The 14,073-nt window shown below is 37.3% G+C and overlaps 1 protein-coding gene across 1 annotated transcript in view; it reads left to right on the top strand.

Moving 5' to 3' along the window:
* Positions 1-14,073, top strand: part of Diaph3 (diaphanous related formin 3) — a 485,489-nt gene that overhangs the window by 332,678 nt on the left and 138,738 nt on the right.

The following is a 14,073-nucleotide window of genomic DNA, read 5'->3' as shown; positions in this document are numbered from 1 at the left end:
AATGCAACATAGGAGAGAGTAAAAGGTGAGGAAAAGAGAGAAAAACAGGAAACTGAGTAAAAGAGACTCAAAGGAGGCTATGGGTGCACTTGCCCAGTGTACATGCAGTGATAGTTCAGTCCCTATCACTGGAGAAGGAAGGAGGAGAAGAAAGGAAGTACTGGGAGAGTACAGAATAGAACAAAGGGAGACAGAGACTAGAGGGACATAACTACCAATTGTAATCTCTACAAATAACTGTGGAAAAAAATGGACTTTACTTTTTTCTAGACATGACAATATTGGTGTTAGCATGCTTCAGTATTCTTCCAAGCCTCGTACTGAAACTTCAGTCAAAAAGACACAATGTCTGGGGTTTAGGTGGAAAGAGCCTAGGGTGATTGGGATGTGGGGTCTCTGTAGATGACGCAGGGTTAGCTAGGAATGGATTCTAAAGCTGGGTGGAAGCCCTGAGGAAAGAGATATGCCCATTGTGCTGTTTTCTCTTTCTTTATAGTGTGTTTTCTAATGGTAATAGAAACTTTTTCAAAAACTTAACATATTTGCCTACAACATTACAGAAACATCTGTATATTTTATAAAGTTGAAAGGATCACTCTTTGTTTTTTATTTACCTCATTTTTAAAATTTTTATCATTATCATTTATTACAATTTATTCAATTTGTATCCCAGCTGTGGACCTCTCCCTCCCTCTTCTTCTATGTGCCACCTCTAGTCCGCTGATAGTCCTCCTGCCCTTCTGTTTGATCCTAGCCTATCGGATCTCATCAGAGCTGGTGGCATTGTCTTCCTTTGTGGCCTGGCAAAGCTGCACCCCCCCCCAGGGGGACATGATTATAGAGCCTGCCACTGAGTTCATACCAGGAAAGTCCCTGCTCCCCTTATTAGGGAACCCCCCCCCTTGGAGACTGAGTCTGGGTTACAGCTGAGCAGGGGTTTTAGGTCCTCTCCATGCATTGCCCTTCATTGGAGTATCATTCTCTTCAGGGACCCCAGGGCTCAGTTTTTATGGCTCTGTTGGTCTCTTTTTGTAGCTCCTTTCCCCTCCAGGTCTTTCTGTCTCCCCCTTCTTTCATAAGATTTCCTGCAGTCTGCCCAAAGTTTGGCTGTGAGTCTCAGCCTCTGCTTTGAGACCTCCATCAGTAGAGTTTTCAGAGACCCTCTGTGGTAGGATCCTGTGCTGTTCCCTGATTTTGATGTCTATTGTGTTCGTACTCCTGAGTGAGGATTGGACATCTTCCCTAGGGTCTTGTTGTTTAGCTTCTTTAGGAGTATAGATTTAGTATGTTAATCCTATATTACACAGCCAATGTCCACTTATGAGTCACTATATGCCATGTGTGTCTTTCTGCTTCTGGGATACCTCACTCAGGATGATCTTTTCTAGTTCCCACCATTTACCTGCAAATTTCATGATTTCCTTGTTTTTAATAGCTGAACAGTATTCCAGTGTGTAAATATACCACAATTTCTGTATCCATTCCTGCATTGAGGGACATATGGGTTGTTTCCAGCTTCTGACTATTACAAATAGAGCTGCTACGAACATGGTTGAGCAAATGTCTTTGTATAGTTACCTCATTTTATTTTGTTTCATTATTATTCTGTAGATGCCTGTTAGTTTTCTAATAAGAGACAGAAATGGTTGTAGATCCAGGTGTTATGGAAGTCAGGGAGGAACTGGGAGGGGCATGGGGAGGGGAAACCATAATCAGAATACATTATTTAAAAATCTATTTTTAGTAAAAGGAAAAAAAAGTTGCCACTAACCAGGGAAGCAAAGTATTGCGCTGTAGTTTTATTTTCAGCCTTAATAATTTTATTTTTAAGCCACTAAGGATTAAAAGCTTTAATGAAAATCATCAGTTTCACTGGTAAATTCTGGTAGTTCACAGTTCAGGAAAAGAAATGCACCTAAGGTTTCCCTGCAGGAAGGGGCCGCTGTGCTGCCCTGCACTGTGATAGGCTAGTGTTTATGTTTAGAAGCAAAAGGAGCATAATAGTGTATCATACTTGTTTCTTGTAGAAGGGAAAAGCCATCTAAGGCAATTCCATGTTTATGTTTAAAATCAGGAAATATTACCAAAAAGGAATATCAGAGAGGTATACTATTGGCTGTTAAAATATGCTTTTGGAATAATCTTAAATTAAAATCTTAGCCTAATTTGTGGTACATAATTATATTGTTTGAACATTTGCTCACCTAGTTAAGTCATCTAGCTGATTATTGATGGCAGATGAGCTGTACTGTTGGGGTTTGACCCGAGGGACTGTGATGCAGAGCCTCTCAGGGCTGCTGTTATGTCACTTTGGAAAACTGAACTCTCATAGAAATCAAGTTTTAATGGACTTCCCAATAGAATATTAGTAATATTCTACTTTTTATTTCTCTGTGATTTAATTTTCATTGTGAATGACCAAAAATTTATTTTTCCAGTATCAAAGCAGTACTTGCACAGTATAAAAAACACCTAAACAATCATAGATCAGAGCCTTCACTTCTCCAAGAATTACTGTTAACATTCAGGTGCATTGTCCTTCTGGTACCTTTGAATCCAAACTGTGATCCTTGTGAATATGCCCCTCAATGTCCTCATCATTATTCATCTTTGAGTATTTTGTGTTATTCTTAATCTGAAATACCATGTCATTGGTTCCACTGGATATGTCACATCTATATGGGTTTATATTATTAAATAGGAAAAGAATAGAATTTTTTTTCCTGACTTTTCAATGTGATCAATATATTTGGTATCACTTAGGAAACAAAAAAAAAAAAAAGCAAGCCAGAAATAAGTACTTTTCATTATTATATGAGTTATTTCGTTATAGTGATTATTTTTGAAGACTGGTATCTCTGAATTAACAATTGAGAGATGCCTTTAAAAAGAGATGCCTTTTCTATTATATATAGAATATACTTTTTTAAAATCATTATTGTTAATGCATTTGAAGACTTTCTGCAATGGAAATAGAAGTTACTAACATAGTTTATCTTAACAGTATTTGATTTTATTCTGATAGAAAATATCATTGGATTCATACAGTGTCTTTTAAAGATGACAGATCTCAGCTCTGTGTTGTATTAAAAATAAATTGTTGTTTTCTCTTCCTGTTTTAATAGTATATATAAGAATTAAACATATAGGAGACTTTTCATTGATTCATTCATCATTAAGCAAGATTTTTTTTCTCTATACTGAGATAATAACTGAGGGTGAGCAATGTTTCTTTTGTACAGAAACTGAAATTTTGAATGAGTAAATGAGACTACCAAATACCAAGTTCAAATAGCAGTTCATATGACATATAGTAAGAGTGTGAAGTGACTGGCAGGGAGCTGGCCTTGACAGAATTTGGTTTAATATAACAAAGAAAGCATTGCCTGTAGCTCAGATTTCTAATTGAAAATGTTAGTTAATCTGTCCCCAGAAACTGACACTGTTTCTGACTAGTGTGTTTGCTTTGGGATAGATACACTGGCTTACACTCACTTCTGCGATTCACTGTATTGTTTATGTACTTTCTACTTTCCAGCATCTTTCTCTGAGGACAAGCTCAAAGTTTATATAAACTTTTTCTTTGCAGGTATTGCTGGTACAGAAATGGTATAGATCACTGAGTTTTCATTAGTACTTGTTACCTGATTGTTCCAGGAATTATTTACTTTACCTACTTTTGATAAAACGTAATCCCTGAGATGACTGAGCAAGAGGAGAATCCTCTTGGTACTCTACCATAAGCTCACAGGAGCCTTCTCCCCATAGATTTTTCCGAGTTTAACATTGCCATCATGGAGATAAGCACTGAGTTTTTTCACAGATACACAGATTCTCTAATCAGTACCTGAGATGGTAGAGTAGTTAAATACCGCACTTTCTCACTGACCGTATATGACTGTACTGCATTTGGATGGAGAATGGGCAGCTGTATTCACATCTCCCCAATTAAATGTTTTCCTTTATAACTATTAGATGGGTAGTCATTGTGTCTCTTTACTGCAATCCAAACCAGAACTAAGATATCTAGTGTAACCAATTACTAGTATTATTTTCGTTCTTTTTTTTTTTTTCATACCATAGTTAAAATCATTGGTTGTCAAGGAATACTACGATGATAAAAAGATGCCATTCAGTCAGGAGATATGAGCCTGGGCTTCATTGCCTGCAAAACTATGTGCAAGTTAATTGAATATTCTGATAAATGTCACAAGTTTTTAATTATCATTTGTGATAATAGACATGTGCACAGCCTGGAAGATTAAGTATGATAAATAAATGTTAGTTAAAGAAGTTATTGTTACTGTTCTATAAAAGAAGGATGAAAAAAAAGAGAAATGAACCCAGACCAATGAAACTTTATTTGTTCTACCATCCTATACAGAAAGATGACTAAAGCTTATTGGCTTACTTATATGCATCACTCACTGATAACACTAGAAAACTGAAAGCACTACTGCAAAAAACTAGAATCTGCACAATTATGGAAAATAATCTAAGTTTTATGGCATCCACAGAGGAGAGGGTAACTGTCAGAACCTTTCTGAAACCAAATACACACATAAATTGCATATCTGTTGAGACTGCAGAGACAATCCTAAGTGGTGTTTATGCAATATGCATTTCCTCTAAAATGGAAGCATAATTGTTTAGCTGCTCTAAATTGTGGAATGGAAAACAAAGGAGCAGTTCTGGCCATGTGGGTAAACAACGGATTCCTAAAAGCTAATTATCTGTTACTTAATAGACTGAAGCTGCACCAAATGAGACATTTAAGCCTAATAAATAATAGACAAATTGTAACCTAAAGACTAAAATATAGGCGCTGCTAGTATAGTGTTTATTGCTCCATTAAATAAGCTCTTATTTACTTCCTCCACAAAACATAATTACACAACACTGAGTCCATTTCAAGGCCATTCTGATATGCTATTGAAAAATTATGTGAATCAGCTTACAGACAGAGGAAATCTTAAAACATAATATTTGCATTCTATTATCAAATGCCCTATTTATTTCTAAGATGAAGAAATAGAAATGAAGTTTGAAAAAAGTTGTATATAATTACATAAATCCCATTTATGTCTTTCTAAAAGTGATTATATAAGGATAGTTGTGTACTTTAAATCAACAAATTCTGTCAACTATGTTTAATATATAATATAAATGCTTTATATTTCAGTACTTTCTGAATTAAGATAATTAAAAATTAAAAACTAACATTATAAATTCTTATATTTATGGTTGTAAGCCTAGCCTTTAACAGCTGAGCCATCTCTCCAGCCCTAACATTACTAATTCTATATTCATATAGTGATTAAGTAAAGATAGTTTGAAATACATTTGCTTATTTATAAGATACTATCCAAGCATTTGCAGAAACCAACAAACCTGCTTATGTGTGTATCTGAGAACTTGACTCCTCAATTAGAAATAAAAAGGAGAACATGACTTTTAACATTATAAAATGACAAAGGGAGACCCTCAACTCTTGCTTTCAGGCTTCCTACCCAAAGGGAATCTTAATATTCAGTTTCCTTTTGGAAGAGATCTAGTTCAGTTTTGCTTTCATCCTATCAACAAAACTTCATTCTGAAAGGACAGAGATAAGTAACACACCAACTACACTGAGGGGAAAGACTCCAATCTTTTATGGAATAAAAGATTAAATATCCCCACACACACCAAAAATAAAAATAATAATAATAAGCCTTCAAGTGTTGGTGCATGCCTATAATCCCAGCTCTCAGGAGACAGAGGCAGGCAAATCTCTGTGAGTTCGAAGCCAGCCTGGTATACAAAGCTAGTTCCAGGGCAGACAATGCTACACAGTGAAACCCTGTCTCAAAAATCAAAATAAAATAGACTACAGTTCAATTATCATATGATTAATTTTTTAATAAACTCATTTAAATTATTATGGTGTAGCATGAATAAATATAAGAATTTTGTCCTTGCAATCTTTTTTCCTTTTCTATTATTATTAATATTATTGTTGTTGTTATTATCATCATCATTATTTACAATTTATCTACTTTGTATCCCAGTTGTAGTCCCCTCCCTCATTTCCTCCTGGTCCCACCCTCCCTCCATCTTCCTTCCCTATCCCTCCTTTTCCCTGGTCCACTGATAGGGGAAGTCCTCCTCCCCTACTCTATGACCCTAGCCTATCAGGTCCCATCAGTACTGCCTGGATCCTCTTCCTTTATGAGCTGGCCAACTGACCCCACCCGAGAGAAGTGATCAAGGATCAGGCAACTGAGTTCATTCCAGAAGCTATACGACAAGGAGGATTTTAGGGAAGATGCTTAATTCCCATTCAGAAGGTAAAACAAGATAGACACTGGAAGCAGCAGCAAACAGGAAATAGGACTGGAGCCAACCACAGATGTCCTCTAAGAGACTCTAACTAGAAGAGGATTGAAGCACATGCAGAGACTCAAAGCCAAACTTTGGACAGAGCGTGGGGAGTCATATGGAAGAAGGGAGATATAAAAGGACCCAAAGGGGACAGGATCCACAGAAGGAGACTAACAAAGCCAATAATAATAATAATAATAATAATAATAATCAAGGCTCGCAGAAGACTGCAGAAACTGATGGATCAACCAAAGACCATACATAAAGAGAACCTAGACCCCCCTTGCTCAGATGTAGACCATAGACAGCTCAGTCTCCGGGTGGGTTTCCTAGTAAGAGAATAGACAGTCCTTGCAATCTTAAGATCATTATCTATAACTTTTCTATTACCAAGCTCATACTCACCTTATTTATATTGTGCTGCAAAAATACCCCTGTGAATTATTTTATACTTATTCCAATGTAGAGACCTCCTATAGCTTTTGGTAATAACAGATAGATGTGTTGTATCAGAATTGAACACAGGTATCTTTTTTGTATCTCACTGAGTGTTCCTTAGTTACTTGTTGGCCTCTGTGGCTATATGCCTTGTGGGTACAGTGTCCCCATGCCAACTGTTTATGACTGTTCTGGGTAGAATTAATACTTGGATCTAGATTAGAATTATGTACATTTTAATTTCAGACATGAAAAAATGACTACTCTCTTATTTGCAATTTAACTATAAATCTCCCACCTTTTAAGGAACGTATCCTATTTATTTCTCTGATATGTAGTGGCAAACGTAAGTCTCTGATTTTCCATTTGCCTCAAGATTTAGAAGCCTTGACACCTCCATTTATTTCAGGTGTGTTTCAACAGGCCTCTGAACCTGAATGGTGCCACCATACCGTGTCTAACCCATCAGTTTTATAGAAGGAAAAAAAAATTGTCGTTCTACTTGGAAAGGAGAAGTTTAGCTTGTACCTACAGCCTTATACTTGGTGTCAGTCAAAAAGCTATGGCAACTAATCAGACACAGTTGCATCCAAAAAGGATGTTGCCTTCAACAACTCTACGTCCAGGAATATTTCCACTACCCTCTCCCTGAGATTGCTAAGTGTATAAAATTCTGTGAAAAAAGAAAGCTAATGCTAATGTATTATTAATGTCCAAATTCTTTGCCTGTCAAACCTGATGTGGACTGATACTAGATCCCATAAAATATGAATATTCATGCTGCAGTGATACATTTGGTTAGAGGAAGGCTGTCGCTGGTACCTTGGATGTACTTTGTTTTAAAGCTTACATATGTCTTTCCTCCTCTCCTAAATTTCCCTGTGATCTGAAAAGTCACATGTTCTGAGATTGACTTGGCAACAGAGGTATCAAATATGAGGCTATGTTTTTGATTGCCCCTTGTTTCTCTTGGGTTATTTATATCATCTGCTTTATGTCAAACATGAATACTGCTACTTATAGAATTCTTTCTTTTTTTTTTTTATTTTGCTATAAGTACCTTTTTACCCCCTGTAGCAGGGCTTACATTTAGGGCATTGTGTATGCTGGCTAAAAACTCTCCTTAAGTCTGTCTGTCTCTCTTTTATTTTTTCTTTTTCCCGATTAATTTATTAGCTTAATCACTCTACAGCCTCCTCCCTCCTCTCTACCATGCACCCAGCCCCTCATTACCCCTTTCCCTACTCCCCAAAGAAGGGGAGGTCACCCACAGGTAACAACACACCTAGCATGTCAAGTTCCAGCAGGACTGAGCACATCCTTTACCACTGAGACCAGATAAGGCTGTCCAGCTAGAGGACAGGGATCCAGAAGCAGGCAACAGAGCCAGAGATAGCCCCGACTCCAATTCTTAGGGGGCCCAATGTGATGTTTTGGCTTTGCATATGTGAGTATTTTGTCTTTGTGTATGTAAATGCACTCCATGCATGTCTGATGCATGTGGAGGCAGAAGATGCCAGAAGAGGATGCTGGTCTCCTAGAATTACAGTTGTTGTGAACCACCATGTTCACAACATGGTTTTGATGGGAACAAAACCCAAGTCATTAAAGAAAAACAAGTGGTTGTTCCCCCCCCCCTTTTATTAAAAGTAGATTTCCCCCATGAGGGGGGAGCAGCCTTACCTGGCCACAGAGGAAGACAATGCAGCCACTCCTGATGAGACCAGATAGGTCAGAGGGAACAGGAGGAAGACCTTCCCTATCAGTGGACTTGGGAAGGGGCATGGGAGGAGATTGATGGAAGAAGGGTGGGTTAGAGAGGGGACGAGGGAGGGGGCTACATCTGGGATACAAAGTGAGTAATTCATAAAAAAAATTAAAAAAAAAGAAAATGGATTCCCCCCCCCACACACACACACATAATATATCCTGATACCGGTTTTCCCTCCCTTTACTCTTCTCAGTTCCTCCTCACCCCCACCCCCAGTCCAGATTCACTCCCTTTGTGAAAACAAACAGCTTCAAAATAAAATATAATATGATAAAACAAAAGTGAACACTCTGGAATTAGACAAGACAAACAGAAGGAAAAGAGCCCAAGAAAGGAGTACGCACAAGAACTAGAGACCCACTTGTTACCACACACAGGAGAACTGTAAAAACACTAAACTGAGGGCTTAATGTATAAGCAGAGGACCTGGCGCAGCCCTGTGCTTGCTGCTTCAGTATCTGTGAGATCATATGAGCTCTATTCAGTTAGAGAGCCTTATTTTTATACTCTTTCTCCCTCTTTTTCCCAGTTCACCCACCCTACTGCGAGAGATTTGATGGAAATAATTTGTTTAGAACTGAGTTTTCTGAGGTCTTTAACTCTCTATGGTAATGTCTGTCTGAGTCATCTCTCCAGTCCCTAGCCCTCTTTATTAGTTTATTTTTAATTTTGACAAAGGGTCTCGATAAGGTGCCTTGTCTGGCCTTAAATTCACTCTATAACCTAGGCAGTATTTGAATATAAGGTCTTTCTGCCTCACTTTTCCAAGTAGCTGGTATTATAGGCTTGTATTACTTATCTGCCTTCTAATTCTTACCTGACTGTAATATAAAATATGAAATATGGTTGACTTCAATTCATGTGTTCTCCTGAATGTTTTTTCTGAATAAAACGTGTATGTGGTAGTAATTCATTTCTTATTAACCATTAAGGTCATAGCAATATAGCATATATAGAATATTTTTTGTGCTTATTTCACTTGCTTTAATCCATATTGATTAAGAACATGGCAATATTCATTCTTTATTTCCTAGGACCTGTCAATCACTTGTACCTGCATGCCCTAACTACCACAGGAGACACTTGGTAAAAGTTGTCAAATAATTATAAATACCCTAGATAATTTAAAGACATCTGTTCTATTTTGTGTTGAGTTTAACACATCATTACTTATATGAGAAGTTAAAATATAGTTGAACTTATAGGCCTTGAGCCAAACCAGTCAGCAAATGTATTCACAATTTTGTGGAAAGTACTCAGGACAGTTACTTTGCATCTATGTCTATGTCTATGTCTTCCTCTATGTTATGAGCAGCTGTGCCACAAATAATACTTTCCACAAAGCTAAAATATGTGGTTTCTAACTGTCTAGAAAATACTTACTGACTTGTGATATAGATCAATAATTTATAGACAGAAATCTTTGGTTTCAAGATACAGCGTAAAAACACTAGTTTTTCTTCTTTATCACAAAGCAAACATTTGCGAAGTGGCAAGCATGTTGAAAAAGAACAAATTAATGATTGAGCAAATTATTGACAAAAAAAAATGTATAATTGTTAGGAAAACTCAATCTTTAAGAATATTTCTGAAGAAACAAAATGATCTTCTAGACTATGTTGGTCTGACAGGAGAACCTGTGTGCTTGAACTTCTGAGAGTTTCAGAAGCCCTGGACTGACTGGCTCATAGAAGCTCTACGGTGTACTTCCCAGGTCCCAGCTACAGTCCTGTGGTTTGTGTATCTTCAGAGATGAAAATACCAGTATGTCAAAAGGCCAGATAGGACCAGGTTTAATATTTTTCTTAATAGGCCATCTCTTCTTTTCTCCCTATTTTGGGTCATTCTGACATTTGGTCCTTCAGGCTGAAGGACTTGCATTCACTGGATTAGGAACTGCTCATGAAGTTTAAAGCCATTATCTCAAGAAGACAAGGAAAAAAAAATCAGCTCAGTAGTAATTTTTTGGCTTTGATGCCAAACAAATATACCCTTGGGCAAACATGTAAAATTAAGCAGAGAAATTGAATATTTATATGTTACTTGTAATGGTATGAATTGGCATTAGTGTTTAGATGAAATTAGACTTTATTTTGTAATAGGATTTTAAAATATTGCTTCCTGGATGGCTTCCTTTTTTCAGATATCCAGTGTTCTTTAAGAAAATTAGAAGCAACATAATACTAATGGCTAATATTGAGGGCAGCCTTAACACAGACTAGAATGCCCCAAGGCAGGAAGAATATGACAAGGTAGTGTACTACAAAACGGATGGCTAACTGCTGTTGGAGTTTATTGCCTAAGCAGAGTGAATTGCAGAGTGAATTGTCACAATAAGCTTCCAATAATAATTATCATTAATGGGGAGAAGTGACAGTAATTTTAGTCCAATATAATTCTCTGCATGTTTATTTTTAAACTATTAGTGCTATTCAGGAAGGAACTCTTGCAAAGCGGAAACATTTTTGTGGAATTAGTGCTGAATCAGAGGTTCCGTCAGTAACAGTCAGGAGAACTGCATGAAAGAGAGCAGCTTGAGGAAGCAGCAGAGATCCCCTCCACAGACTTTCCAGCTCCTTTCGGACAGGCAATTAGTTTGAAGATGCTAAGTGTGTGATAGTTCCTCATTTTAACTTAACTGCAAAGTCAGTTGCAGGAAGAGTACTTGGGGAATAAAAGGCTTATTTTCGCTCAAGAAGTATGAAAATGGTCAAGAACTAAGAGAAGGACAGCCTCCCACCACATTCCAGTTCTGAGAAGTAGTGAGCGACCCTGGTCCTGCTGCAGTGCAGCCGTCAGCTCAGGCTTCTCAATGCTAATTATGTGTTTTCTGTGTTTGCACACAGAGGCCTAACGTCTTCTGTGACCTTTGTCCTCTATTATTTATTTTAATATTTGTTAAGAATCAACACTGTTAATGTTCTCTCAATTAAGGAACAGTGCCTTTTGAGAGTGGTCACTCATTATTTTTGAATGCATTAGGTATTTTCCTTAGATAAATGTTAACTTTTTTAAATGTTTTAGGAAGACTCGGCAGTCTCTTTTGCTGTGACTGCTGATTGTATTCTCTGTTACCAACTTTGGTGGATAATAAATGTCATGTATTTTCACTGGAATTACCATTTCTTTAATCCTTAAAAAAGTACCCTAACTCTTTCACCTATGGAGAGATTTTTCTAAAGAATGATAAAGGAGCTTGACGTGGCCTTTTAGTTTTGTGATGTTCCATTTAACAGACTACAGTGTGCCCTCCTGCAGTCCAAGGACGTGTCTTGACCATCACATCTGCTGATGCCGTTGGGCGTAGTTTCTTTGTATTGCATTGAAGGCATGGTAGAAATTTAACAACTGTTAAGAATGTAAGAGATACCAAGCCTTTTCAGAATCGCTAATTCATTTGGTAGGGGAGCATGGCAAGGAATTCTGGTTTTGAATGTATTCTATCCACTGTTAGAAACCCCCCTTTTAATATTTAGTGTTATCTAATCCTAAAGCCTGTACTCAGCCATAAAAGGAATACAGCCACTGACTCAGTGATCAGTCATCAGTTCCTAAAGGACAAGGTGAGAAGAGATGGGAATGAGATTTCTTAGAAGTGTTTCCATTCCTAGAATTAAAGGAATGCCTTAGACACATGGATTTTTCCATCTGAACATCACAAGGTTGCTAACATAGGTCTGCCTATGTGTAGGGGTGTGCTTTTAGCTAACTATGATGAGGAATCTGGAACAAAATAACTTTTGATAAATTTACAAGTGCCTTTTAAGTATAAATTTTATCTTACTATTCCTCTTTAAAACACAGAATCTGATTTGTTTTATAAAGAAAGAATAAGCATCTCATTGTTTGTTCATGGCTCCCATGAAGACAAAGCTTTTATCCAACATCAGCAGTGTCTTAGGAGACCATTTGATGCCTGCTGCTTTTAATGTGGAATGTTTCCATAGCAGGTGTTCGGTAAGCATTTCTAAAATATAAATATAATTCATGTTTAAGGAACAAGAATTCCTCATTTATAAATATCCTTTTTGTGATGACCAACTGAAGAGAAAATTAGTCCAATCATAGAATGAGATGTGACATGTGTCAAGTTTGTTTTACCTATTTGTATATTGGAACAAATTGAATTTCATGGCATGACACCTATCTCAGGTGTGCAAAGATGTACTATTTTTATAAGATCCTAGCACCATTCCTAAGCCACTGAGTAGCTCCCTTTTTCTTGTGTTATGTGTGTGTCCATGTTTGTGTGTGTGTGTGAGTGTGTGTCTCCATGTTCTCAGTAATTCCAGCACAGAGTTCAGGTATTCATGTTTGAAATTCCTTTCCACTCTCTGCTTACCTCCCTTCCTTTTAGAGTTTCCAGGTTTGCTAGCCATCTTGTGTCCTCTTCCTGATTTTGTTCAGTCTGGGTCTGAAACAGCATCCTATGTTGAAACATTTTTATCTTATGTGGTTGTTAAAAATAATGAAACTTTTTTCTTGAGTGACAGCCAAAGAGAGTGGTTTGTTTCCTTCTTAGGTCAGTACTTTGATGTTGCTGATGAACTTAAAGGATGTTTAGGTATAGCTGTGAGGAAAAGTGACGCATACTGAAAGTTAAGGAGGATCTTCTGACCTTTGGCCCTATCCTGTGGTAAGGGTGGGCAGGGAAGTATCTTTGCTGTGTAATAGATGGCCCTGAAGCAAAAGTACAGATGGAATAGAGGTTGTAGGACTAGAAGGAGGAAGACCAATTTAGAAGTTATTGCAGTAGTACTCAGATAAATGCAGAAGACATGAACTACGGAATAGTGGAGCTGGGATACCTGAACGCAAGAAGACAAGATGGATTCAAAATAAGTTCAGAGAAAATGAGCAGTACCTTGAGAGAATTGAGTGTAAAGAGGCAGGGACAGCACTTTTGTGACTCTGTGGACGGGACTTATGCTTGGGACACATTGATTTCATTTCTCCAATTTTAAACTGTTTTAATCTGCAAGATGAATCTACCTGTCTGGACCTGGTAGCAGATAGAAAACACAACTGCACAATAATGCTACTTCTTTCATTTAAGAATGCAAAGAATAACTCACTTGTTATGAAAGACTACCTGGGTCAATTTTTTGTAAGCAGAAACCTGAAAACAAATCATGGCTATTAGCTCATGAGGTAACTTGGAGGTGGCCCATTCCTGGGAAATTTGAGTGAGGCTCTGGGTTCAGGTAGGATAAAAGGCTGACTATATCTTAACCTCTCTTTGGATGGCAAACTAATCTCCTTCAGCCTAATTTAGCCCAGATACTCAGTTCCAAATCTGAAAATACCCTTGTTGAAGTTTGTCTGATGTTTGGTTTCTTGGCATACATGGTAGTGTTGCAGTTAGTAATTAGTCATTTCTTGAAATATTTTTTAACGTTCTAATTATACCTTATCTAGCATTCTGAAAGACTTTCCCAAGGCTCCCTTGTGATTTGTTCTTACAATTAACTTTCTGACCTAAAAAATTATAATAATGAGCATCA

The sequence above is a fragment of the Meriones unguiculatus genome, chromosome 9 (genome assembly GCF_030254825.1).
Source record: "Meriones unguiculatus strain TT.TT164.6M chromosome 9, Bangor_MerUng_6.1, whole genome shotgun sequence".
NCBI lineage: Eukaryota > Metazoa > Chordata > Mammalia > Rodentia > Muridae > Meriones > Meriones unguiculatus.
This window is presented reverse-complemented; position numbering and strand designations above follow the sequence as displayed.